Source organism: Chiloscyllium punctatum, chromosome 16, assembly GCF_047496795.1.
Source record: "Chiloscyllium punctatum isolate Juve2018m chromosome 16, sChiPun1.3, whole genome shotgun sequence".
Lineage (NCBI taxonomy): Eukaryota > Metazoa > Chordata > Chondrichthyes > Orectolobiformes > Hemiscylliidae > Chiloscyllium > Chiloscyllium punctatum.
The window spans coordinates 18448209-18474174 of NC_092754.1; the positions used below are offsets into that span (position 1 = coordinate 18448209).

Consider the following 25966-nt stretch of genomic DNA (forward strand, 5'->3'; position numbering starts at 1 on the left):
TATTAATCACTGGGCCAAAATCCTAAAAATTCACAATCACAACTATTATACTGTTGAGGAGTCCCATTAGACCCACAGCAATTCTGTTACCTAGTGCCAATCTTCTAACTTTTCCCGAGACTCATGCACACCATTTCCATCCAACTAATTGTCAATGTCCTCCTGAATGCCTCAAATGAACCTGCTTCTGTCACATTTCCAGGTGTGCATTCCATCCTTAACTACTTACTGTGAGAAAAGCGTTGTTTACATTATCCCTGCCTTTTTCGCACATCACTTAAGATCTATACTTTGTTGTTCTTACAAGCAGAAACAATTTCTCCCTACCTAGTCTATCCAGCTGCTCATGATTTTGAAAACCTGTTTTTTGCCATTTTTTATAAATGATCTGTCTGGATGTGAACTTGGGAGGTATAGTTAGTAAGTTTGCAGATGACACCAAAATTGGAGGTGTAGTGGACAGAGAAGAAGGTTACTTCATAGTACAATGGGATCTTGATCAGATGGGACAAGGAGTGGTAGGTGGAGTTTAATTTAGATAAATGTGAGCTGCTGCAGTTTGGACAAGCAAATCAGTGCAGAACTTATACACTTAATGGTAAGGTCCTGGGGAGTGTTACTGAACAAAGAGATCTTGGAGCGCAGTTTCATAGTTCCTCAAAAGTAGAGTCGCAGGTAGATAGGATAGTGAAGGTGGCATTTGGTATGCTTTCCTTTATTGGTCAGAGTATTGAATACAGGAGTTGGGAGGTCATGTTATGGCTTTACAGGACATTGGTTAGGCAACTTTTGGAATATTACATGCAATTCTGGTCTCCTTCCTATCAGAAGGATGTTGTGAAACTTGGAAGGGTTCAGACAGGATTTACAAGGATGTTGCCAGGGTTGGAGGATTTGAGCTATAGGGAGAGGCTGTTTTCCCTGGAGCATTGGAGGCTGAGGGGTGACCTTATAGAGGTTTATAAAATCATGAGGGGTATGAGTAGGATAATAGACAAGGTCTTTTCCCTCGGGTGGGGGACCCAGAACGAGAGAGGGCATAGGTTTAGTGTGAGAGGGGAAAGATATAAAACGGACCTAAGAGGCAACTTTTTCATGCAGAGGGTGGTGTGTACATGGAATGAGGCACCAGAGGAAGAGGATGAGGCTGGTACAATTACAGCATTTAAAAAGCATCTGGATTGGTATATGAATAGGAAGGTTTTAGAGGGATATGGGCCAGGTGTTGGCAAATGGTACTAGATTGGGTTAGGATATCTGGTCGGCATGGGCAAATTGGACCAAAGGGTCTCTATGACTCTAAATTTCCCCAGAGCCTTATTTCCAAGCAGAACCATCCCAACTACAATCTATTGTCATAACTGAAGTTCCTCATTACCGGAACCATTCTTCAATGCATTCAGATCCTCCCTATGTGTATCCCATAACTGTATACAATAACGTCTTACCTAACAAGATATGGTAGCTTTATTTTAATATAAACTGCAATACACATTCCCCATTTTCATGAATATGAAAACAGTAGCACAGATTGCATTTTTGTCACAAACTGTATCTTTCATGACACAGACTGCAGTTCAAGAAGGCAGCACACTTTTTTCTCCATTAAATTTTATTCAATAAATGTTAGGCCAGACCAGGTAAGGATGGCAGTTTCCCTCCCAAAGGGACATTAGAGAACCAAATGGATCTTTCTGACAACTGACAATAGTTTCATGGTCAGCATTATACTCTTAATTCCAGATTTTTAAAACAATAATTGAATTTGAATTCCACTGTCTACCATGGCAGGACTCTGGTCCCCAGAACATTACCTGTGTCTCTAGATTAACATCTCTCCTGTATCAAGATGTGCAATGTAACAATCATACTAAAAATATCTACGAGCTGTGAATGAGCACACTTTTAAAATTAAAGCACTCATTCCCATACTTATACGTGGCATTTCATTAGCTGATTCTTGAGTGGATTCATTCAAAATTCACATGAAGGTATAGCAGTTATTGAGATAATCTCACAGGTAAGTTATTATCAGTTCAAAATTGCTTGAATTATCTGATTAATTGCAAGGGATTAGAAGAGAAGACTAAAAAGATTTTGCTGCAAATGCAAGGGACTTTGGTGACACTGTAATTGGAGTACTGAGAATAGTTTTAGCCTTCTTACCCAAGGAATGATGGTTATTTTCAATCCACCTGTTGGACATGTTATGACAAACATCTGAGGTATACTGGAATTGAACTCAAGTCTTCTGGCTCAGAGATAGGGACTATGTGGATGGGGGAATAAGCCATTTAAGAACTGAAATAAGAAATTTCTTCACTCAGTGGCATGTGAACCTTTGAGTTGACAGAGGAGAGAGATTTTGGGGTTTTAGTGGACAAGTCACAAAAGTCATTAATACAGTTCTTCCAAGCTGAAAATAACGTGAACAGACAGTTGAGATGCATGGAACATGAGATAACCTACATTATAACCAAAAGTTGCTTTTTTAACTTATTCAGCTTTGATAAAGGTGGAAAGGCAACGGAGTCCTGCCACTTATTGCAAAAGGACCGGTTTATAAAAGTCATGTAGTTACAATTATATAAGGCATTGGTGAGACCATACCTGGAACACTGTGTCCAGTTTTGGTCCTCTAACTTGAGGAAGGATGTGGTGGCACTGGAGGCAGTTCAGAAGAGGTTCACTGGGTTGATTCTGGGGTTGAACGGGCTGTCCATATGAGGGGTGGTTGAATAGTTTGGGTTTGTATTTGCTGAAGTTCAGAAGAATGAGGGAAGATCTGAGTGATGTATAAAATGTTAAGATGAGGGGATTGATAAGGTAGACATTGAACAGGTGACTCCCCCTGTCGGACAATCTTGAACAAGAGCTCACAGATATACATTAAAAGGAGATAGTTTCAAAACTGAGATGAAGAGAAACTACGTCTCTCAGAGGGTTGTAAATCTGTGGAATTCACAATCCAAGAATGCAGTGGAGGCAGAATCAATCAACAGATTTGAGAAAAAAATAGATATATTTCTGATGAAAAATGGGATAAAGGGCTACAGGAAGCAGGCATGAAAGTGGAGTTAAAACCAGAATAAGATCAGCCATGATCATGTTAAATGGCAGAGCAGGCTCAAAGGGCTGGACTGTCTTCTGCTCCTAACTCTTATGTTCCTATCTGCATTTCGTGTGCAATTTTAGTCTTCCTCTTCAAACAAATTTCAAAAAAAAGCTACACCATTGATATCAGAATTTAAGAAAATTGTATAATAGGAAAAGTTGACTCTCTAGGACTCTTTCTGTCTCGAAGACAGAGGACAAGGTTTAAAATGATCAGTTTTGAACAACTTGAATTCAAGTAAGCAACTCTTCCTGTAGAGAGTACAAAGTGACATATTTATAAATCTAGCAACAAGAAGATGGGAATGCAAAAGGAACTTTTTTTTGAAAAGTGCAACAGCTATGGTAACAGGAAACCTTAATGGGTTTGATAAGGAAATTAGCAAGATTTTGGCTATTAGAAATGAGCCATAGTGGGTAGAAGTTGGGAAATGGAATATAATGTGGAAAAATGTAAAGTTATTCATTTTTGAAGAAAGAATAAAAGAACAGAATAGTATTTAAAAGATAAAAATCTGCAACACAAAAGGTACTTTAGGGTATTGTGCACAAAACACAAAACTAACCCAGAGGGATGCTGGCCCTTATTTCAAGGGGTTTGGAATATAGGAATAAGGAAATCTTAACTACAACTGTACAAAGTGCTGGGGAGACCATATTTAGAGTATACTGAGAGTAGTTTGATTCCTTGTTTCAGGAAAGATATTATTACATTGGAGACAGTTCTGAGAAGGTTTCCTAGGATGATCCCCAATATGACGGGATTGTCTTACGAACACAGGTTAAAGATATTAGGACTCTACTCATTGGAGTTGAGAAGGATGAGAGGTGATCTTATTAAAACAAATGACTCTTTAGGGGCTTTACAGGGTAAATGCTGTAAGGATGTTTCTTCTCATGGGGAAGATCAGATGATATAGTTGAAGAATAAAGAGTTGCCAATTTAAGATTGAGATGAGGAGAAACTTTTTCTTTCAATAGGCTGAATGTCCTTGGAACTCTGCCAAAAAGAGGGTAGAGTCTTGGGGTACATATTTAAGGCTGAGATAGACAGATTCCTGATTAGTAGGGGCATTAAGGGTTATGGGGAAAGGACAGAAAAGTGGACGTGAGAAGTGTTGGTTCAGCCATGACCTTAGTTAATGGTGGAGTAGGCTCGAACAGCCTACTCCTGTTCATATTTCTTATGGGCCAAAATCAGTATATTGCATGTGGAAAATTTCTGCTAACCTATAAACAAGTTCAAATGCTACTAACTGGTAACAGTATTAAAATTTGATGCAGTTGCAACTTGAACAGCAAGCATGTTTAATGCTTAAGTGAACCAAATCTGCTCTAAGTGAGTTGGTTGGCACGCTGTCACATTAAATACAAATGAGAAAATCAAAACACAGAAGTACTTTTCAAGTCTACTAATCATTAAATTTTATTCTAACTTAGCATCAATTATGAACAAGGATTTTCCTGATCGATGACTTTATCTAATAAATAGTTCAGTTTTAACAGTTGCAATTCCTGATCCATAAAATAAAAACCTATCAACCCAGCAAGGCAACAATGATGGTGCTACAATCAGCCTAAACACCCTTTGGTTAAAGTTCAAGTAGAGGGCCTAGTGTTGCTGCCTCTGGGCCAGATGGTGCAGGTTCATGTCTCATTTATGCAGAGGAGTATCCTAACAGGTTAATGTAAAATAATTAAAAATCAAGTGGAGTTCTACCAATCTCTGCAGAAAGTGCAGTTAGTGAAACAATTTAAATTCACTAAGCACTTAAAGTCACCGAGACAACAACCGCTTGATGACGAGCAATACTTATTGAAACTGCAAGTCAGTAAAGAATCACCACCTTCAGGAAGAAGCAAAAAAAGACTAAAAAGAACTCTAAACAAATTGTTTCACATTAGTGTTAGGGAAATTATTGAAGATTCTTAGGAATAAGATTTATTTACATTTGGGAAAATACAGACATTAGCAATGGCTCGGTGCAGGGAGAGTTGACTCTCACAAACTGGATTGAGATTTTTGAGGAAGTAACAAAGATGATTGATGAGATGTTGTCTAGTTGGACCAAAGAGTCGGTTTCCATGTTGTATGACTCTACATGGACTTTAGCAAGGCCTTTGACAAAGTCCCTTATGGCAGGCTGATACAAAAGGTGAAGTCATATGGGGTCCACACTGAGCTGGCAAGACATAACTGGCTTAGTCATAGAAGAGTAGCAGAAGGGTGCTTTTCAGACTGGGTCCTGCGACCAGTGGTTTCCACAGAGACCTGAGTGCTCGTACATTGATGTTTGTTTTATATATAGATATACTAGAGACTTGGGCAAAGAAATGGCAGATGGGATTTAATCCAGATAAATGAGAGGTGATGAATTTTTGGAGACCTTATGCCGGAGGGAAGTATATAGTAAATGGTAGAACCCTCAGTATCCTCAACATGCAGAAAGATCCACAGTTCCCTGAACGTGACAACACAAGAGGTTAAGGTGGCACATGGCATGCTTGCCTTCATCAGCCAAGGCGGAGAAAGTGAGGGCTGCAGATGCAGGAGATCAGAGCTGAAAAATGTGTTGCTGGAAAAGCGCAGCAGGTCAGGCAGCATCCAAGGAAAAGAAGGGCTTATGCCTGAAACGTCGATTCTCCTGCTCCTTGGATGCTGCCTGACCTGCTGCGCTTTTCTAGCAACACATTTTTCAGCTTCATCAGCCAAGGCCTAGAGTATAAAAATTGGCAAGTCATGTTGCTGCTGTTAAGAACTTTAATAAGGTCATATTTCGAATATTGCGTTCTGTTCTAGTCACCACACTATTAGAAGGATGCAGAGGCTTTAAAGAGGGTACAGATTAGGTTTACCATAATGTTGCACACGCAGATGACAAGCAACATGAATTCGACTGGGACAACACTACTATTATAGGACAAGCCAAACAGAGAACAGCCAGGGAATTCCTAGAGGCATGGCACTCATCCACAGATTCAATCAATAAGCACATCAACCTGGACCCAATATACCAGCCACTGCAACGGACAGCTGGAACTGACAACCGGAAGCAGCAGATTCAAACCACTACAAATGCCGGAGGAAAGATCACAGAAGCGCTTCACAAGAGGCTCCCAAGCACTGAGGATGTTTTCTGAACCCTTTCAAATTTAATTTTCCTCTACCACGGACACCAGAATTGAACACAGTGTTTGAAAAGCGACTTCACCAATGTCCTGTACAGCCTCAAAAGGACATCCCAACATCTATGCTCAATGCACAGAGCAATGAAGGCAAGTATGCCAAACGTCTTCACCACTATTGACCTACAACTCCACTTTCAAAGTACTATGAACCTGCACCCCAGGTCTCTTTGTTCAGTAACACTCCTCAGTGACCTACCATAAGGTGTATGTCCTGGTTTGCCTTACCAAAATGTAATACCTCACATTTATCTAAATTAAGCTCCATCTGCCACTCCTCAGCTCATGGGCCCATGTGATTAAGCTGTTGACCTCATCCAAACATAACTGAATAAACTGAGTGGGTCACAAAAAAATTAAAGATTTTATACAGACAAGACAGGAATATGAAACCTTCCTTCTAAAATAGCATTTTAATGATATCCTGCTAACAACAAAACAAAACAGCTTTGACCAAACAGAAGATGAGTTACAGCAAAAAGGGAGGCCATGCAAACTTGTATCTTGAAAAGAGAATGTAAAAGGTTCAAACCTGGAAATGAGCAAGAAATGTTCCAGGTAAGGAAGTAACAGTCAACCTAGCTCTAAATTTGTCAGCCTTATTTTTCTGACAGACCTCAATGGGAAAAATGTTGGAAGGACAGAGTCTAACAAAGCCCAAAAGCAGGAATCAGTTCTGATTTGTTATAAAACAAAATCGGGAGAATAAAAAGGGGAAAATAATCCCCAGATAAAATCTTAGAAATTTCCTCAAGTCATGTGGATCAGCCACTGTGTGTAGAAGAAAACTGGTATTCTCTCCATTTTGTGTCGTCATGATGCAGCTCTGTTAAAAAAAGTTTCAATTTTTCCCAAAAGGGTAAGGGTGTTATGAAAGTGCCAAGTGATTAGGTTTTTTATACATAAGATAGACTTGTTTAAAAGGACATTTTTTTTAAAAATCTGTACATTGGAAATTAAGTTTAAACATTGTTCTTCAGGACAGAGGCCAGAGCAGGCCAAGGCAGTTGCAGAAGAGTGCCTCAAAGCCTATTTATGATTTCCTAGTCTCTAGTCACAAAAAGTATACTTTTAGAATTCACCTAGCATTCCTCATTAGTAGGAAAGTGGCATTCAAGAAATTGATGGGACTATAGTCTAGAAATCCCAGGGTTCAATATTATGTCCCACAGTAATTAAGGAAGTGGACCTAGAATTAGTGGATGCATTGGTGGTCATCTTTCAGGGTTCTACAGAAAAGTTCCCATGTATTGGAGGGCAGCTAATGCAATCTATTATTTCAAAAAAGAGGTAGAGAGAACCAAATTAAAGACCAGTTGGCCGGACATCACTAGGGAAATGCTAGAATCCATTAAAGATATAATAGCGGAGCATTAGGAAAATGGTGACAGGATCAGACAGTCCATATGGGACTTACAAAAGGGAGATCATGTTGAATAAATCTATTGTAAATGATAGAGGCAGTAATTAGTATGGTTGATGAGAGAGAACGAATGGACGTGACTTTTTGTAAAAAGTATTTTCTAATCAACCTGTTCAAGGATGTTATTATACACCTTTAGAGAAGATGGGATTTGAAACTGAGCTTTGTGGCTCAGATGTAGAGACACTGCCACCACGTCACAACAGCCTTTTTAGTGGACATGATTTACTTGGACTTTCAGAAGGCGTTTGATAAGATTCCACATAAGAGATTACCATGTAAAGTTGAAGTGTATGGGATCAATGTAGTATACTGACATGAACGGACAAGTGGTTGGCAGACAGGAAACAAACAGCGGGAATGAGCTGGTCTTTCTGCCAATTGGCAGGCAGTGACTAGTGGGATACGACAAGGATCAGTGCTTGGACTCTAGATATTCACAATATAGTGTTATCCACTCGGTAGCAAAAACTAGAAAGCAGATTATCATCTGAATGGAGATGGATTGGGAAAGGGGGTGATGCAATGAGACTGGGGGGTCTTGGTACACCAGTCATTGAAAGTAAGCATGCAGGGGCAGCAAACGGTGAAGACAGCAAATGATGTGTTGGCCTTCATAGCAAGAGAAGCAGGAATGTCTTGCTGCAATTCTACAAGCTGAAAATGTGTTGCTGGAAAAGCGCAGCAGGTCAGGCAACATCCAAGGAGCAGGAGAATCGATGTTTCGGGCATGAGCCCTTCTTCAGGAAAGGATTCCTGAAGAAGGGCTTATGCCTGAAACGTCGATTCTCCTGCTCCTTGGATGCTGCCTGACCTGCTGCGCTTTTCCAGCAACACATTTTCAGCTCTGATGTCCAGCATCTGAAGTCCTCACTTTCCCCTGCAATTCTACAAGGCCTTAGTGAGACCATATCTGGAATACTACATGCAGTTTTGGGCTCATTTTTGGAGGATGGATATTCTGACTATGGAGGGAATGCAACAAAAGGTATACCAGACTATTTCCTAGGATTGCAGGCCCAGTATAGGAAGAAACGTTGGATCGGTTAGGACTATATTTACTGGAAATTAGAAGAATGAAACAAGATCTCACAGAAATTTATAAAGTTCTAACAGGACTAGAGAGGGTAAATGCAGGAAGGATGCTCCCAATGACTGGATAGTCCAGAACCAGGAGTCACAGTTTAAGGATACAGGATAGGCCACTTAGGACTGAGATAAGAAGAAAATTTCTTCACCCAGAGAGTGGCAAACCTGTGAAAGTCTCTGCTACAGAAAGGGACTGAAGCCAAAGCATTGAATATTTTCAAGGTGTTTGCTATAGTTCCTAGGACTAAAGGGATTAAAGGGTATTAAGAAAAGCAGGATACTAAGTTGGATGATCAGCCACGACAATGTTGAATGGCAGAGCAAACCCAAAAGGACTGAATGACTGACACCTGCTTCTATTCTGTACATTTCTAAAGCATGAAAGCACACAGAAATCAAACACGGCCCTGTTGCAGGAAACAGGCAATGTGAAAATGCCGAAACAACTGAATTAGTGTAGAAAAGGAAACTTCTCTCTCCCAAAAGCCTACTGTTCTGAGGAACCTACCTGTACAAGAGAACCTATTCAACTACAGAAATATTCACAGCTGCTGGATATAACTTCAGTTGTTAACCTCTTCCCTTCACGATAAGAAATTTAAGTAACAAGCCCCAACAGTGCACCTTAGTCACTTGGTCTTATCTATACTTGTTTTAACCTTGGTATCTGTAATTTCCTTACCCAAGATACCTTCAGTAATAAGTTTAAACAAACCTACCTGAGCCTGTTTAAACAGAAGGTTGACTACTGTTCTGAGCTAACTTGAATCATTACCAATTAATTTGGGACTACACAAGTTATATTTATGTATAGTTCACCATGTGGTGGAGACACCAAGTTGTAAGTGAAGTGTCATGAGCCTTCCATTTGTACAATTGGGGAATTCAAGCAACACATCCAAGATCCTATTGCAGATGGCAATACAAATTTCATTACGATAAATGTAATGGGTAGCCTGCCCTTTACACTAGAATTTAGATTCCTTATTTGTCCCTTCTGTTGCCCCTCTCCAGGAAGTGGGCCACACTCAGGGAGACTATGTCAATTTGGACTTTTGATGGCTCATGATACAAATGAAGTTCTTCTCCTGGACATTGTGCAGGAGATTTCCAATATTTGCAGATGTGCTGCCTAAAGACACACTTTCCCAATACAGGCATTTAATGACCTTCATACATCTGTCACTGTGCAGATTCTTGATTAGGCACTCTGTATCTATGAACCTATCACATTGCATATTCTCCACTGCCATAGGACTTGACAAATGAACTCTGGTAGAACCGGCAGTTACTCATAACAGTGTGCCTCAATGACTACCACCCAGTGGCTCTGACCTCCACAATTATGAAGTGCTTAAAAAGGTCAGTCACGCCTCGCATCAACTCTAGCCTCCCAGATTGCCTTGATCCCTTGCAGTTCACCTACCAATGCCACAGGTCCATGGCCAACACCATCACCCTGCCCTACACTCATCCTTGCAACATCTGGATAACAAAAATACCTATGTCAGGTTCCCACTTATTGACTACAGCTCTGCCTTCAACATCATAATTCCAAACAAACTCACCTCCAAACTCTGGGACCAAAGTCTCTGCTGCTCTCTCGGTCATGGATTGTCGACTTCCTGATCAATAGACCACAGTCTTGGTCCACCCACATTGACACTACAGTCAAGAAAGCACAGCAACATTTCTAGCCACTCAGAATGTTAAGGAAATTTGGCATGTCCATAAATACTCTAGAAAATTTATAAAGTTGCACCATTTTCTATCTGGATGCTTCCCCATATGGAATGGCAATTGCTCTTCCCAAGACCAAAGGAAACTACAGTGGTTGTGAACACAGTCCCATCCATTGACTTCATCTATACTTTCTGCTGCCTTGGGAAAATGACTAACATAATCAAAGACCCCTCCTACCCCCACTATACTTTCTTCTGTCAGGCAGATAAAGATGATTTTGTACATAGAGTCATAGAGATGTACAGCATGGAAACAGACCCTTCAGTCGAACTGATATCCCAACCCAATCTACTTCCACCCAGCCCATATCCCTCCAAACTCTTCCAAATGAGTCTTACATGCTGCAATTGTACCAGCCTCCACCACTTCCTCTGGCAACTCATTCCATACACATACCACCCTCGGCGTGAATAAGTTGCCCTTTAGGTTTATTTTATATTTTTCCCTTCTCACCCTAAATCTATGCCCTCTAGCTCTGGAATCCCCAACCCCAGGGAAAAGACTTTGCCTATTTACCGTATCCATGCCCCTCATAATTTTGTAAACCTCTATAAGGTCCCTCCTCAGTCTCTGATGCTCCAGGGAAAACAACCCCAGCCTGTTCAGCCTCTCCCTGTAGCTTAAATCCTCCAACCCTGGCAACATCCTTGTAAATCTTTCCTGAACCCTTCCAAGTTTCACAACATCTTTCCGATAGGAAGGAGACCAGATGTGCACGCAATATTCGAACAGTGGCCTATCCAATGTCCTGTACAGCCGCAACATGACCTCCCAACTCCTTTACTCAATACTCTGACCAATAAAAGAAAGCAGACCCGTCACAATCTTCACTATCCTATCTACCTGCGACTCCACTTTCAAGGAGTTATGAACCTGCACTCCAAGGTCTCTTTGTTCAGCAACACTCCCTAGGACCTTACCATTAAGTGTATAAGTCCTGCTAAGATTTGCTTTCCCAAAATGCAGCACCTCGCATTTAACTGAATTAAACTCCATCTGCCACTTCTCAGCCCATTGGCCCATCTGATCAAGATCCCATTGTAATCTGAGGTAACCTTCTTCGCTGCCCACTACACCTCCAATTTTGGTGTCATCTGCAAACTTACTAACTTTACCTCTTATGCTCAGATCCAAATCATTTATGCAGCACCGATCCTTGTGGCACTCCACTGGTCACAGGCTTCCAGTCAGAAAAACAACCCTCCACCACCACCCTGTCTTCTACCTTTGAGCCAGTTCTGTATCCAAATGGCAAGTTCTCCCATTATTCCGTGAGACCTAACCTTACTAATCAGTCTCCCATGGGGAACCTTGTCAAACGCCTTACTGAAGTCCATATAGGTCACATCTACCGCTCTGCCCTCATCAATTCTCTTTGTTACTTCTTCAGAAAACTTAATCAAATTTGTGAGACATGATTTCCCACGCACAAAGCTGTGTTGACTATTCCTAATCTGTCCTTGCCTTTCCAAATACATGTCCATCCTGTCCCTCAGGATTCCCTCCAACAACTTGCCCACCACCGACATCAGGTTCACTCGTCTATAGTTCCCTGGTTTGTCCTTACTACCCTTCTTAAAGAGTGGCATCACGATAGCCAATCTCCAGTCTTCCGGCACCTCACCTGTGACTATCAATGATACAAATATTTCAGCAAGAGGCTCAGCAATCACTTCCCTAGCTTCCCACAGAGTTCTCGGGTACACCTGATCTGGTCCTGGGGATTTATTCACCTTTATGCGTTTCAAGACATCCAGCACTTCCTCCTCTGTAATATGGATATTTTGCAAGGTGTCACCATCTATTTCCCTACAGACTATATCTTCCATACCCTTTTCCACAGTAAATACTGATGCAAAATACTCGTTTAGTATCTCCCCTATTTTCTACGGCTCCACACAAAGGCCGCCTTGCTGATCTTTGAGGGGCCCTATTCTCTCCCTAGTTATCCTTTTGTCCTTAATATATTTGTAAAAAACCTTTGGATTCTCCTTAACTCTATTTGCCAAAGCTATCTTATGTCCCCTTTTTGCCCTCCTGATTTTCCTCTTAAGTATACTCCTACTGCCTTTATATTTTTTTAAGGACTCACTCGATCTATCCTGTCTATCCCTTACAAATGCTTCCTCTTTTTCTGAACCAAACCCTCAATCTCTTTAGTCATCCAGCATTCCCTATACCAGCCTTTCCTTTCACCCTAACAGGAATATACTTTCTCTGGATTCTCGTTATCTCATTTCTGAAGGTTTCACATTTTCCAACCGTCCCTTTCCCTGCAAACATCTGCCTCCAATCAGCTTTTGAAAGTTCTTGCCTAATACTATCAAACTTGGCCTTTGTCCAATTTAGAACTTTGACTCTTAGATCTGGTCTATCCTTTTCCATCACTATTTTAAATCTAATAGAATTATGGTTGCTGCCCCAAAGTGCTCCCCCACTGACACCTCAGTTACCTGCCCTGCCTTATTTCCCAAGAGTAGGTCAAGTTTTGCACCTTCTCTAGTAGGTACATCCATATACTGAATCAGAAAGTTGTCTTGTACACACTTAACAAATTCCTCTCCATCTAAACCCTTAACACTATGGCAGTCCCAGTCTATATTCGGAAAGTTAAAATCCCCTACCATAACCATCCTATTATTCTTACAGATAGCCGAGATCCCCTTACAAGTTTGTTTCTCAATTTCCCTCTGACTATTAGGGGGGGGGTCTATAATACAATGCCAGTAAGGTGATCATCCCTTTCTTATTTCTCAATTCCACACAAATAACTTCCAACAGATTAAGGAACAGCTTCTTCCCTGCTATTATTAAATTATTGAATGGACCTTTTTAATATTAATGATAATGCTGGTCCCTCTCTGCACCTTCTCAACAGCCGTAACATTGTAGCTTTCTGTCCTGTTACCCTGATGCACTTGCATAGTATGATCTGCATGTAAAGCACACAAGACAACACTTTTCATTATGCCTCAGTTCATGTGACAATAATAAAATCAAATTAAATTTGTTTAACATGGAAACTTTGGGCTGCCATCATTACCCACACAATCTTGACAGGTTGCTGGTCAGATATATTGAAATACAATAACCAGAATCACTACGCCACTACAGTTTTACTCTGCCTTCCTGCCTTTTCCCCGTTTTTGCCATTAAGGATATTTTGGACTGTAATTTGCCCATTACTTCCCCAACCACAGGTGACCCTTCAGGAACAAGGAGCTCCTGTCATCACTCAAAGGATCAGAGTGTACTTTATAGTGGCAATTTATAGTGACAAATACACTCCCATACTCAAGAGTTCGGCGTTAAGTAAAGTCACATTTCAGTTGATGGTATTAGATAATCTTTTTCCATACGAATCCACCTTCAGCATACTTATTTTAAGCAAACAAATCTAATTAAGATCTGCCTATTAGCAATAATAATCCATCTCTTTATAATCTACTCATTCTTTTTCCTCTTTTCTTCTCCTATACCACTTTTGTTTTTTATTTTCGCTCTACTCCAATCCTCACCTTTTCCCAGTCCTTTACCCCATTTATTTAAGGCTTTATTTTGTCAAAACGGCATCTCTATGTGGCATAAGGTGCACACAGGTACAGACTCTCCCCTTGGCAGCACCTCTCAATTCTGGCCTCAGTCGGGCCATCCGTACATGAATGGCAAATAAAACTGAGCTATGTTGAACACTTATTCAAACCAAATACAAGTTAGTAATTAAGCCATATTTTAGGCTAACTGCACCTCAAAGTTTTGAACTCCCTCTCAGGATGAACTTGTGCTCAAGACAATACTATACATTTCATTCTTTAATGATTTCTTGCTGCTCAAATCTGCATTATCACACATTTGTGAACTAACAGTTGGTGAATGAGAAATTCTATACCCATTTGCATCAATCAATAAGCCTCCAGCTAGCATGCTCTCAATATACTAACCAAGTCTATAGTAACAAAACACTAGCTGTGTCCATTGTTAAGGTGAGTTTCAGGAAAAACAAAGTCAAAATCCCTTTCCCCTTTAATCTATGTTTGAACACTAGGACCTTGTTTCAAATTAAGAACAAATTACAAAATAAAAATGATATTTCACCACCGTAACAACCAGAAAATGTTTAGTGGATATAATAGCACTACTTAAAACAGTACATCATCAGTTCACAATTAAGTTGAAATGAAACCACTTGTCTTTTGTAGAAAGGCTTTTATTCTTTGGCCGAGTGCCATCATTATTTGATTCACAGTTCAAGTTACAGTCTAAAGAACTGCAAAAATCTATTTCTCAGTAGGTGCCAGTAAAACGTTGAAGGAATTCTAACTAGATATGCACGTTTAGAACTTAGAATGCAATTATATTTCAACACCCTGTTAACTATCTTCTCAACCTTCTGACTAAACAAATGGCACTTCAGACAAATAAGGGAGCAATTGTTAAAAATTGCTTTGTTTGGAACTGGAAAATTTAACATCCTGAAGGCAATTTTGCCTCACATCAACTCCAGGATAACTTCAAATTATTAAGATTGGCTCTTCAGATAGAATGAACAGTAACTTTGATGCAAATTTATTGTTGCAATTCTCAAAGCATTATTGTAACATATCATCTATATTGTACTAGGTAAAAGTCAGATCACATCACATTGCAAAGTGCAGGTGTAATTTTTCCACAATTTTCCATATGGCAAGATGCCAGTCACATCAGCACAAATCAAATAATGTGCTACGATGAGGGTATTACACAAATAAAATCAGTGAGTCATTTCACACTAGTCTTGAGTAACTCAAAAGAGCTCATTAAAAAGTTAGACTAAATCAGAACTGGTAACAGTTGGTCAACCCACCCTCTCAACACTTCACTGGGTTTGAAAAGTTAATACACCAACATAAAATTAAGTATTCACAATCTTCTAGGATAGAATATTCAAAATGTTTGACCACCATTGCAGTGAAGAAAATTCTTCTCATCTCAGTCCTAAAATAACTGCATTTACCCCCAAGGCCATTTCGTGGTGATCCTAATTCCACCAACAGGTGAAACAACCTCTGTCTATCCTGTCAGGCCTTTCCATAAACATGTAAAACTTGCAAGTTTCAATTAGATCATCTCATTTTCTTTCAAATTCCAAACAGTATAGACCCAACTAACTCAGCCTTTCATATCAGGGCCATCTAGTATAACAACAGACCATAGGTGCAGAAGTAGGCCATTCGGCCCTTCGAGCCAGCAACACCATTCATTACGATCATGGCTGATCAGCCACAATCAGTATCCTGTTCCTGCTTTATCCCCACAACCCTTGATTCCACTATCTTTAAGAACTCTATCCATTTCTTTCTTGAAAGTATCCAGAGACTTGGCCTCCACTGCCTTCTGGGGTAGAGCATTCCATACACCCACCACTCTCTGGGTGAACAAGATTTTCCTCAACTCTGTTCTAAATGGCCTACCCCTTATTTTTAAAACTGTCCCCTCTGGTTCTGGACTCACCCATCAGCGGAAACATGCTTCCTGCCCCCAGAGTGTCCAATCCTTTAATAATCTTATATGTTTCAATCAGATCCCCTCTCATCCTTCTAAGCTCAAGGGTATATAAGCCCAGTCACTCCAATCTTTCAACATATGACAGTCCCGCCATTCTGGGAATTGACCTCGTGAACCTACGCTACACTCCCTCAATAACCAGAATGTCCTTCCTCAAATTTGGAGACCAAAACTGCACACAATACTCCAGCTGCAGTCTCACCAGGGCCCTGTACAGCTGCAGAAAGACTCTTTGCTCCTATACTCAATTCCTCTTGTTATGAAGGCCAGCATGCCATTAGCTTTCTTCACTGCCTGCTGTACCTGTATGCTTGCTTTCAATTGACTGATGTACAAGAATACCTAAATCTTATTGTACTTCCCCTTTATCTAACTTGACTCCATTTAGATAGTAATCTGCCTTCCTGTTCTTCCACCAAAGTGGATAACCACACAGTTATCCACATTAAACTGCATCTGCCACGCATCCGTCCACTCACCTAGCCTGTTCAAGTCACCCTGTATTCTCATAACATCCTCCTCACATTTCACTCTGCCACTTAGCTTTGCGACATCAGCAAATTTGCTAATATTACTTTTAATACCTTCATCTATAGCATTAATATACATTGTAAACAGCTGCAGTCCCAGCACCGAACCTTGTGGTACCCCACTGGTCACCGCCTGCCCTTCCGAAAGGGACCTGTTTATCACTACTCTTTGCTTCCTGTCAACCAGCCAACTTTCAATCCAAATCAGTATTTTGCCCCCAATATCATATGCCCTAATTTTGCTCACTGATCTCCTATGTGGAACTTTATCAAAGGCTTTCTGAAAGTCCAGGTACACTACATCCACTGGCTCTCCCTTGTCTATCTGCATAGTTACATCCTCAAAAATTCCAGAAGATTAGTCAAGCACAATTTCCCCTTTGCAAATCCATGCTGACTCTGACCTATCCTGTTACTGCTATTCAAATTAGTCTTAATTTCATCTTTTATAATCGACTCCAGCATCTTTCCCACCACTGACGTCAGGCTAACCGGTCTATAATTCCCTGTTTTCTCTCTCCCTCCTTTCTTGAAAAGTGAGACATTAGCCACCCTCCAATCCGCAGGAACTGATCCTGAATCTACAGAACATTGGAAAATGATTACCAATGCCGCCCATGATTTCTAGAGCCACCTCCTTAAGTACCCTGGGATGCAGACCATTAGGTCCCGGGGACTTACCAGCCTTCAGACTTAACAGTCTATCCACACCGTTTCCTGCCTAATATAAATTCCCTTCAGTTCGTCCATTACCCTGGGTCCTTCAGCCACTGTTACATCTGGGAGATTGCTTGTGTCTTCCCATGAAGACAGATCCAAAGTACCTATTCATCTTCTGCCATTTCCTTGTTCCCCATTATAAATTCACCCGTTTCTGTCTTCAAGGGCACGATTTTAGTCTAAACCTTTTTTTCTTTTAACATACCTAAAAAAACTTTTACAATCCTCCTTTATATTTTTGGCCAGTTTGCTTTCATACCTCGTTTTTTTCCTCCATATATTGCCTGTTTTGTTATCCTCTGTTGCTCTTTCAAAGTTTCCAAATCCTCTGGCTTCCTGCTCATCTTTGCTATGTTATACGCCTTCTCTTTCATCTTTAACTTCCCTCGTCAGCCACAACCGCCCCTCCCTCCCCTTAGGATCTTTCCTTCCCTTTGAAATGAACCAATTCTGCACCTTTTGCATTATATCCAGAAATACTTGCCATTGTTGTTCCACTGCCATCCCTGCTAGGGTATTGAACCATTGAATTTTGGCCAGCTCCTTCCTGATAGCTCCATAATTCCCTTTGTTCAACTGCATTACTGACACTCCAATTCTCCCTTCTCCCTCTCAAATTGCAGATTATCATACTATGGTAACTTTGCTGTACCGTCTCAAAAGGTGAGTTTATCCTTCTTTACTGAAAGAGACAAGAACTTGCCTCAGTGCACCAGCTGTAGTATCCAAAGCCGTACACAATTATAGGCATGACTCTAGTCCCTTTGCACTAAACGGCATCCATTACAATCTCATTGTAGTCCCTTAACATTTAAAGAGAATTCCGAACAGCTTATTTTAACCAATATAGCCATGCCACAAGATTTCACATTTTATTTAAACAAAACAAGTATGAAGTAATGTGTAGACTTGACCAGAAAGGATAGCATATTTCCTTCTGTAATAAAGATTAGCAAAGGTGTGATTTTTTTTTCCCTCCAACTATTGGCGACAGTTTCATGGTCACCAATTAAAACTAACTTTTTAATTCCAGATTTATTGCTAGAATTTAAATTCAAACAGTTATCATGGTAGATTTCTTCTGGACCTCTAGTCAAGTAACATTACCACCACACTACCATAAAATACAAAAATCTTAAAAATTATTTACTTCCACTGGGTACGCCTATAAGAACACCATAGTCATCTGGAAAATTCAACTCAGCTCCAGCTATCCCAAAGAGGTAAAGTTTTCATTACTTGACTGTAGATATCACAGTCTATCTAGCTGTCATTTACTTTGTTACCTTCTCTCAGTAAGCAACAATTCACACAAGGTCCAAGCTACTAATTCTTAGCAAAAATAGTCCCAATAAATTGAAACCAGACATCTTCGCCAAGCTCCACCCATCTTCATGACATTGAGATGTCCACAACAAAACCAGTCTAAGTATTCCTCATTTAAAATTCCTTCTTTGAACTGGGTTAGCAAATGGGTTTATAACTCAGAGTTCACCAAATGCTTTGCAAATAATATAGCGCCTATTCCTAAAACAAAACCATCTTTTAAATATACTTTTCTTGTCCATACCAAAGATGTTAAATCTCCAGTTCTTTATCTACGCTCGCTTAGTGTTTCTAGTTTTATCTTTCCTAATCTGACTTTATTAAACAAACATAGATCACTTTTGGAACTGCCATTTGTTTAGGTTCTGCCAATCTTTAAAGTCCAACATTTTACTTACCTTACAACATTAACCTTCCTAAAATTAAAAACAGCTTTTCAAATTTTAACATTAAATATGAACCAGACATTCATGTCATTTGACTTCCTAATTGCTTGTCATACATGAATTCTAACTGCATTTCTTGTGCAGACATTCTCAAGTATCTCTAAAAAATAACAACTGACAAAGCTCAAAAACATTCTCTTATCTTTACTACAAAAGAAAATAACCTTTTATTTCCCCACCATCATACTTATCTGTTGCTTTCTTACCCACCCATTAACTCATCTGTATCTCTTTGCAGCTTCTCTGTGCCCCTCCTTCCAAGTTAAATTCACACCTAGCTTCATTTTACCTTTAAACCTGGATTTGTTACTCTCAATCTAAATCATTATAAATTGTAAAGAGCTGATTCCACAGCATTGATCCTTGCAGCTATCTACTAGCTTCAAACTAAATGTCATATTTATCCCTGCATTCTATATCACTGAAGAAAAACACATATTTGAAATGTGAATAGACTTAATAGATAGAATTCCATTTATGCTCTAAACCCTGTGGTACTCGTTTTTGGCAATTAACATCATTCATAAATTACCATTTCTTTACAATCCGAATGCTGTTTCGGATCAGCTTTTATCTATACAGACTTGCAACTAATCACCTTCAATAAATAATAAATGCACAAAAAGAGCAGCACAGATATAATAGCAACTAGTTTAGGCAAATTTATTCACAGAAAATACAAAAAACAGAAAATTAGTCTAACTTATTGAAACAAGTTGGGGCAAAATGTTAGACTTTTGTCATGTTAAAAACCAGAGTTTTCTATCCAGCATTGTTCCAGAATACTAAAGTCTTATCAAACTGCAAACACCACCTTTAAAATATGATGTATTTAACCCACGTTCTGGTCAACATTGCATCATATTATTGAAGCAATATGACTAAGTAAGATTCAAATGGTTCAAATTGCTTATAAACATATCAGCCACAATAGAATGGTTGGGCAGACTCGATGGGCCAAATGGCTTAATTCTTTGAAATTTTATGGCTTATGGTCTTGCGTTGTAAAGTTACAACAATCTACCTGAAGTAAATCAAAACAAACAAACAAACTGTCAAGTTGATTTTTACTTCAAAGTTAATAATCAATAACTATTTTTCTATAACAACTGAAAACAATTTCCAAGAGAAGGGAGAAACCAAAAAAAGAGCAACTTTGCAGTCATACTAACCTTTGGTTTGCCCATTCCCCAGGTGTACATTCTATTAAGATAAATGCAAGCCTTTCATTTCATCATATCTAAAACACATCACAGAAGCTAGAAAAATTTGGCTAGATTAACAATGCGCAAGGCCTTTTTTCAAAAAAAAATTATCCTCTGGGAGGTAAAGTCTTTGCATTTGAATTAAACATTGTGATTACCTTCAGATTAAAGCCATTAGCCATACAAATTATGAAGTTCAAGCTCTACACTCTGTCAATACAGATACTGTAAATTGACCTGAGAATCGTAGATTTAAGCACAGAAAAATAAGAACATAAGTGTCTTTTGTGATCATGACACCTGCTGGCAGGTTGTGATGTGTGGGAACATGAGGACAGGAGCAGGAATCAGCATGACGTACACAAGACTGAACACGTGATGATACACACTGTCTCGCTCATGTGGATAAATGGGCAATATTACATGCCATGATCTGTTCATGGCAGAGGAGGAGGTCATTCAGCCCATCATTCCTACACCGTCTCATTAAATGAGCATCATTACCAAGTACCTGCTTTTTCCCACACACTTGCACATTAATTTTGTAATTAGTATATCAGAAGTCAAATGGTACCAATGGAATTGAATCCCAATAAGTGAATATGCTGTTGACATTTTAGGAAAATAAAGAATTTCAAGCAATACAGTTGTATTTCATGAAAAAGCAATTCATTTTATACTGCAAGGTAGTCACTACACCTTTACTAATTAGCATACTTAATATCTAAATTAGGTTCAGTATTATTTATTGTACTTGCAAAACTGAATTTCTACTGTTCTAAAATTTCTATTGTTAAATGTTAGAGTGGAATTATGTTATAGAATACAATAACAACAGATTTTGAAGATATTCTTAAATCAAGTTGCTGAGGAAAAAGGTGTCTGTTATTACCAGCATTTGGTGCAGAAATATTTCTTGAGTCAAAGGAATTTTAACATTAGTTTCAAGCTGCAGGCATTAACTCATGACAAAGTAGCAGATTTTGAAAGTGATTTGTAACTGTAATTTATTTTCTTTATACATTCCATCCTGTTCCTATCTTGCTTTCCTAAAAGGCAATGATCTTACAAAACTCTGTCTGCAAAAACAGGGCCCTGCACATTAATATCCGTAGGTTCTAGTGCATCCAATTGCACCGCACTACAAGCCTTGCTGACCATTCTAAATTAGTTGTCAGTACAATTGTTTGCCCACACAAATTATCCAGCAAACGATGTCCAATTACAGAATCAGATCTAATCTTGGCCACTGTATTGCGAGTTTTGTAAGTCTGGGCCAGTTGTTGACAATATCTTTGTTTGCTGCGAACAGCCAAAGGAATGTGCGATTCCATAAATGATATATCAAAAAGTCTTTAGAATGTACAGCCTACAAACATGACATCGCACTGGTCCCAAAATTCATATACCAAATTAGTCATTACAGGTAGATCATTTGGCTTTGACAACCTTCTGTTTGTAGTGAACCAAATGTGTTGTCACTGCAGAGCTGCAGCATAAAACAGCTAGCTTCATCTGCTGCTTAAATATTTGAGATAACTTATTCTGCAGGGTAACAAGGAGTAGACTGGGCTCTTTGAGACCAAAACTGATGTCCAATCATTAATGTCTGAAATTTGATCTGAAAAATGAAATTGATTAAGGTGGCCATTATCATGTAAGATAACTCTGATGCAGCTTATTTTGGCACCAGGCTTGCACACGGAATAAATGGCTAATGTCCTATTTACAAAGTTGCTGATAAGGCCAATCATACAGCACATGGAAATATAGGAATTTGAACATCTATAAGGACCCATGAAGTTAGGTTCAGAGTAGACAGAAATCCATGCCACTCTCTCATCTAGGTCATGTTGCCAGGGTTGGAGGATTTGAGCTATATGGAGAGGGTGAACAGGCTGAGGCTGTTTTCCCTGGAGCGTTGGAGGCCGAGGCTGAGAGGTTTACAAAATTATGAGGGGCATGGATAGGGTAAATAGGCAAAGTCTTTTTCCTGGGGTCAGGGAACCCAGAACTCGAGGGCATAGGTTTAGGGTGAGATGGGCAAGATATAAAAGAGACCCAAGGGGCAACTTTTTCACACAGAGGGTGCTACATGTATGGAATGAACTGCCAGAGGAAGTGGTGGAGGCTGGTACAATTGCAATATTTAAGGCTCATTTGGATGGGTATATGAATAGGAAGGGTTTGGAGGGATATGGGCCGGGTGCTGGCAGGTGGGACTAGAATGGGTTGGGATATCTGGTCGACATGGATGGGCTGGACCGAAGGGTCTCTTTCCATGCTGTACATCTCTATCACTCTAATAAAGAAAGGGACAGATTGGATTGTTCCATTTCAAACAAAGGATGCAGCTTATTAATGCACGTAAGGAAATTCTTGCCTTTAACTATGGATTCATATATAGCAAACATACCGCGTACAAAGATTAAAGCAGTAGAGAATGAATTGAAGAGGTTAGGTAGAACATTTTAAAATAGAACCTTCAAAGTAATAATTTCTGGTTTACTTCCAATGCCAAACTCAAATGAGGGAAGGAACAAAAGGTTAAAAAGGTTAAAGGAAATAAATCAATGGCTCAAGAGTTGGTGTATTGTTCAGGGATTCAAGTTTTTGGACAATTGGAATGTCTTTTGGGATAGAAGAGACCTGTGAAAAAACAAATAGATGTAACCCAAACTGGAAAGGGACCAATATTTTAGCAGGGAGATTTGCTCATTCTATTAAAGGGAGAATTTATACTGATAGAATTCCTCCAGTCTCCCTCTCTAAGTAGCAGCGTAAACAGAAGGATTGATGGGAAGGTTCTGAATATGAGGACAGCACATCAATTAGAAATGAGAGACAAGAGAAAGTCAGAATCTGTAGTGACTCTGAAGATCTAAATTGCATTTATTTCAATGTAAGGCATCGTACAGGTAAGACTAATGAACTCCGGACATGCGTAAGAACATGGGATTGGGACTTTACAGTAAGAAACTTGCCTGAGAGATCGACAAGACTGGCAGCTCAATATTCTGGGTTTTAGAAGCCTCCTTTTCGACCCTTTCAATAGCAAGAAAGGAGGGGGTTTAAGGTGTAGGTTTGCTTGCTGAGCTGTAGGTTTGATATCCAGATGTTTCATTACCTGGCTAGGTAACATCATCAGTGGCAACCTCCAAGTGAAGCGAAGCTGTTGTCTCCTGCTTTCTATTTATATCTTTCTCCTGGATGGGGGTTCCTGGGGTTTGTGGTGATGTCATTTCCTATTCATTTTCTGAGGGGTTGATAGACGCCATAAACAAACACATAGATCTAGATGCCATCTATCAACCCCTCAGAAAACGAACAGGAAATGACATCACCACAAACCCCAGGAACCCCATCCAGGAGAAAGATATAAATAGAAAGCAGGAGACAACAGCTTCGCTTCACTTGGAGGTCGGCACTGATGATGTTACCTAGCCAGGTAATGAAACGTCTGGATATCAAACCTACAGCTCAGTGAGAAAACCTACACCCTAAACCTCAACCTGAACTACAAACCTTCACAAACCTTACAAAAAGGAGGGGGCATTGGTGTTTTTGATTAAGGAATACATTACTGCTGGAACCAGGGAAGACATTTCTGAAAAATCATCCAGTGAAAATAAATCGGTTGAAGTTACAAGCAAGAAAGGAAATATCACATTGATGAGATTGTACTATAGGCCCAATAGTAAGAGAGAAATTGAAAAACAAATATGCAGCAAGATTGCAGATATATGTAAGCATAATAAGGTTGTAATAATGGAGGGGTTTTAATTTTCCAAACATTGACTGGGGCTACCATAGTGTTAAAGGTTTGGATGGTGAAGGATTTGTCTAATGTGTTCAAAACAATTTCATCAATATGTGGATACTCCTACTAGAGGAGGAGCAAAATTAGACCTTCTTTTGGGCAATAAGGCAGGGCAGGTGACTGAAATAAAAGTGGGGGATCACTTTGGGTCTAGCAAGGATAATTCTATTAATTTTAAAAAGATTATGGAAAAAGATATGCCTTCCATAAAAGTTAAAGTTTTTAATTGGAGTAAGGTAAATTTTAACAGTATGAGACAAGAACTTTAAAAAGTTGATCAGAGTGGATGGTTTGCAGATAAAAGGAAATTTAACAAGTGGGAGGTATACAAGAGTGAGATGACAAGAACTCAGAAGCATTTCGTTCCTGTTAAGAGTGAAGGGTAAGGCTGGTTAGATTAAGGAGTAATGAATAAGAGAGAATCCTATTTTAGATAAAGAAACTTGGTTCAATTGATTCTCTTAATCAATACAAAGAGTGTAGGGGCATTGTTGAGAGAAATCAGGAAGGCAAAGAGGAGATATGAGATAACATTGGCAGATAGGGTTAAGGATAATCCAAAGAGATTCAACAAATACATTAAGAGCAAGAGGGTAACTGGAGAGAAGATTGAGCCTCTTAAAGATCGAGGTGGTGGTCTTTGTATTGAATCCCAGGAGATGGGAGAGCTGCTAAATGAATATTTTGCGTCAGTTTTTCCTGTTGAACAAAGAAATGAAGTCTAGAGAATGCAGAGAAATAAGCCTGGATGTTTTTAAAAACAGTTCAATTACAGAACAGGACATTTGGTGATCTTAAGAGAATATAAAGGTGGATAAATCTCCAGGACCTGATCTAATGTATCCCAAAACATTGTGTGAAGTAAGGGGGGAAATTACGAGATCCCTTGCAGAAATGTTAGCATCATCTATAACTATGGGTGAGGTGTCAAATGACTGGAGGGTAGCTAATGTTGTACCTTTGTTTAAGAAAGGTTGTAAGGAGAAACCAGGGAACTAAGTGTCTGACTTCGGTTGTGGATAAATTGTAGGGGTGATGATAAAAGTTAGGATTTATGGACATATAGAGGGGCAAAACTTGATTAGGGATAGTCAGCAAGGCTTTATGCAAGGAAATTTGTGTCTCACAAATCTGATTTGGATTATCCTTGGATTTTTGAGGAAATTCCTAAAAAGCTTGATGATGGCAGAGCATTAGATGTTGTTTATTTGGGTTTTAGTAAAGCCTTTGACAAGGTTCTGCATGGTAGACTAATTAGTAAAGTTAGGCCACATGAGATTTGGGGTGAGCTTGCCAATTTGATACATAATTGGCTTAACAGCAGGACTCAGTACTGGTTGGGGGGTTGCTTTTCAGACTGAGGCCTGTGACCTGCGGTGTTCCACAGGGATTGGTTCTCAGTTCTCTTTTGTTTATCATTTTATCAATGATTTGGATGATTATATAGAAGGCATAGTTAGTAAGTTTGTGGATGACACCAAAATTGGTAACATATTAGACAGTGAAGGGTTTTGAAGATTACAAAAGGATCTTTATCAAATGGGTCAAAGGGTTGAAAAATGGCAGATGGAGTTCAATCTAAACAAATGCGAGGTATTGCAATTTGGTACAAATAACAAGGGTATGCTTATACAATTAACAGTCGGGCCTTGGGTAGTGTTGTAGAATAGAGGGGCCGAAGGGTGCAGGTAAATAATTCTTTGAAATATGCATCACATACAGGCAGTAGTTAAAAAAGCTTGCCTTCATTGCTCAGTCCTTTTGAGTATAGGAGTTGGGATATTATGTTGAGGTTGCACAGGATATTGGTGAGGCCTCTT

The 25966-nt window shown here is 39.5% G+C and overlaps 1 protein-coding gene across 8 annotated transcripts in view; it reads right to left on the reverse strand.

Annotated features, from left to right (window-relative positions):
• Window positions 1-25966, reverse strand: part of kcnab2a (potassium voltage-gated channel subfamily A regulatory beta subunit 2a) — a 268478-nt gene that overhangs the window by 176241 nt on the left and 66271 nt on the right. Inside the window, exon 1 of one of the 8 annotated variants that reach the window (XM_072586345.1) lies at window positions 10381-10401. The exons of the other annotated variants lie outside the window; for them this stretch is intronic. The gene's annotated coding sequence lies outside the window, so the exon portion shown is untranslated. Of the gene's footprint in view, window positions 1-10380; window positions 10402-25966 lie in introns of those variants that run through there. 8 annotated transcript variants of the gene reach the window in all.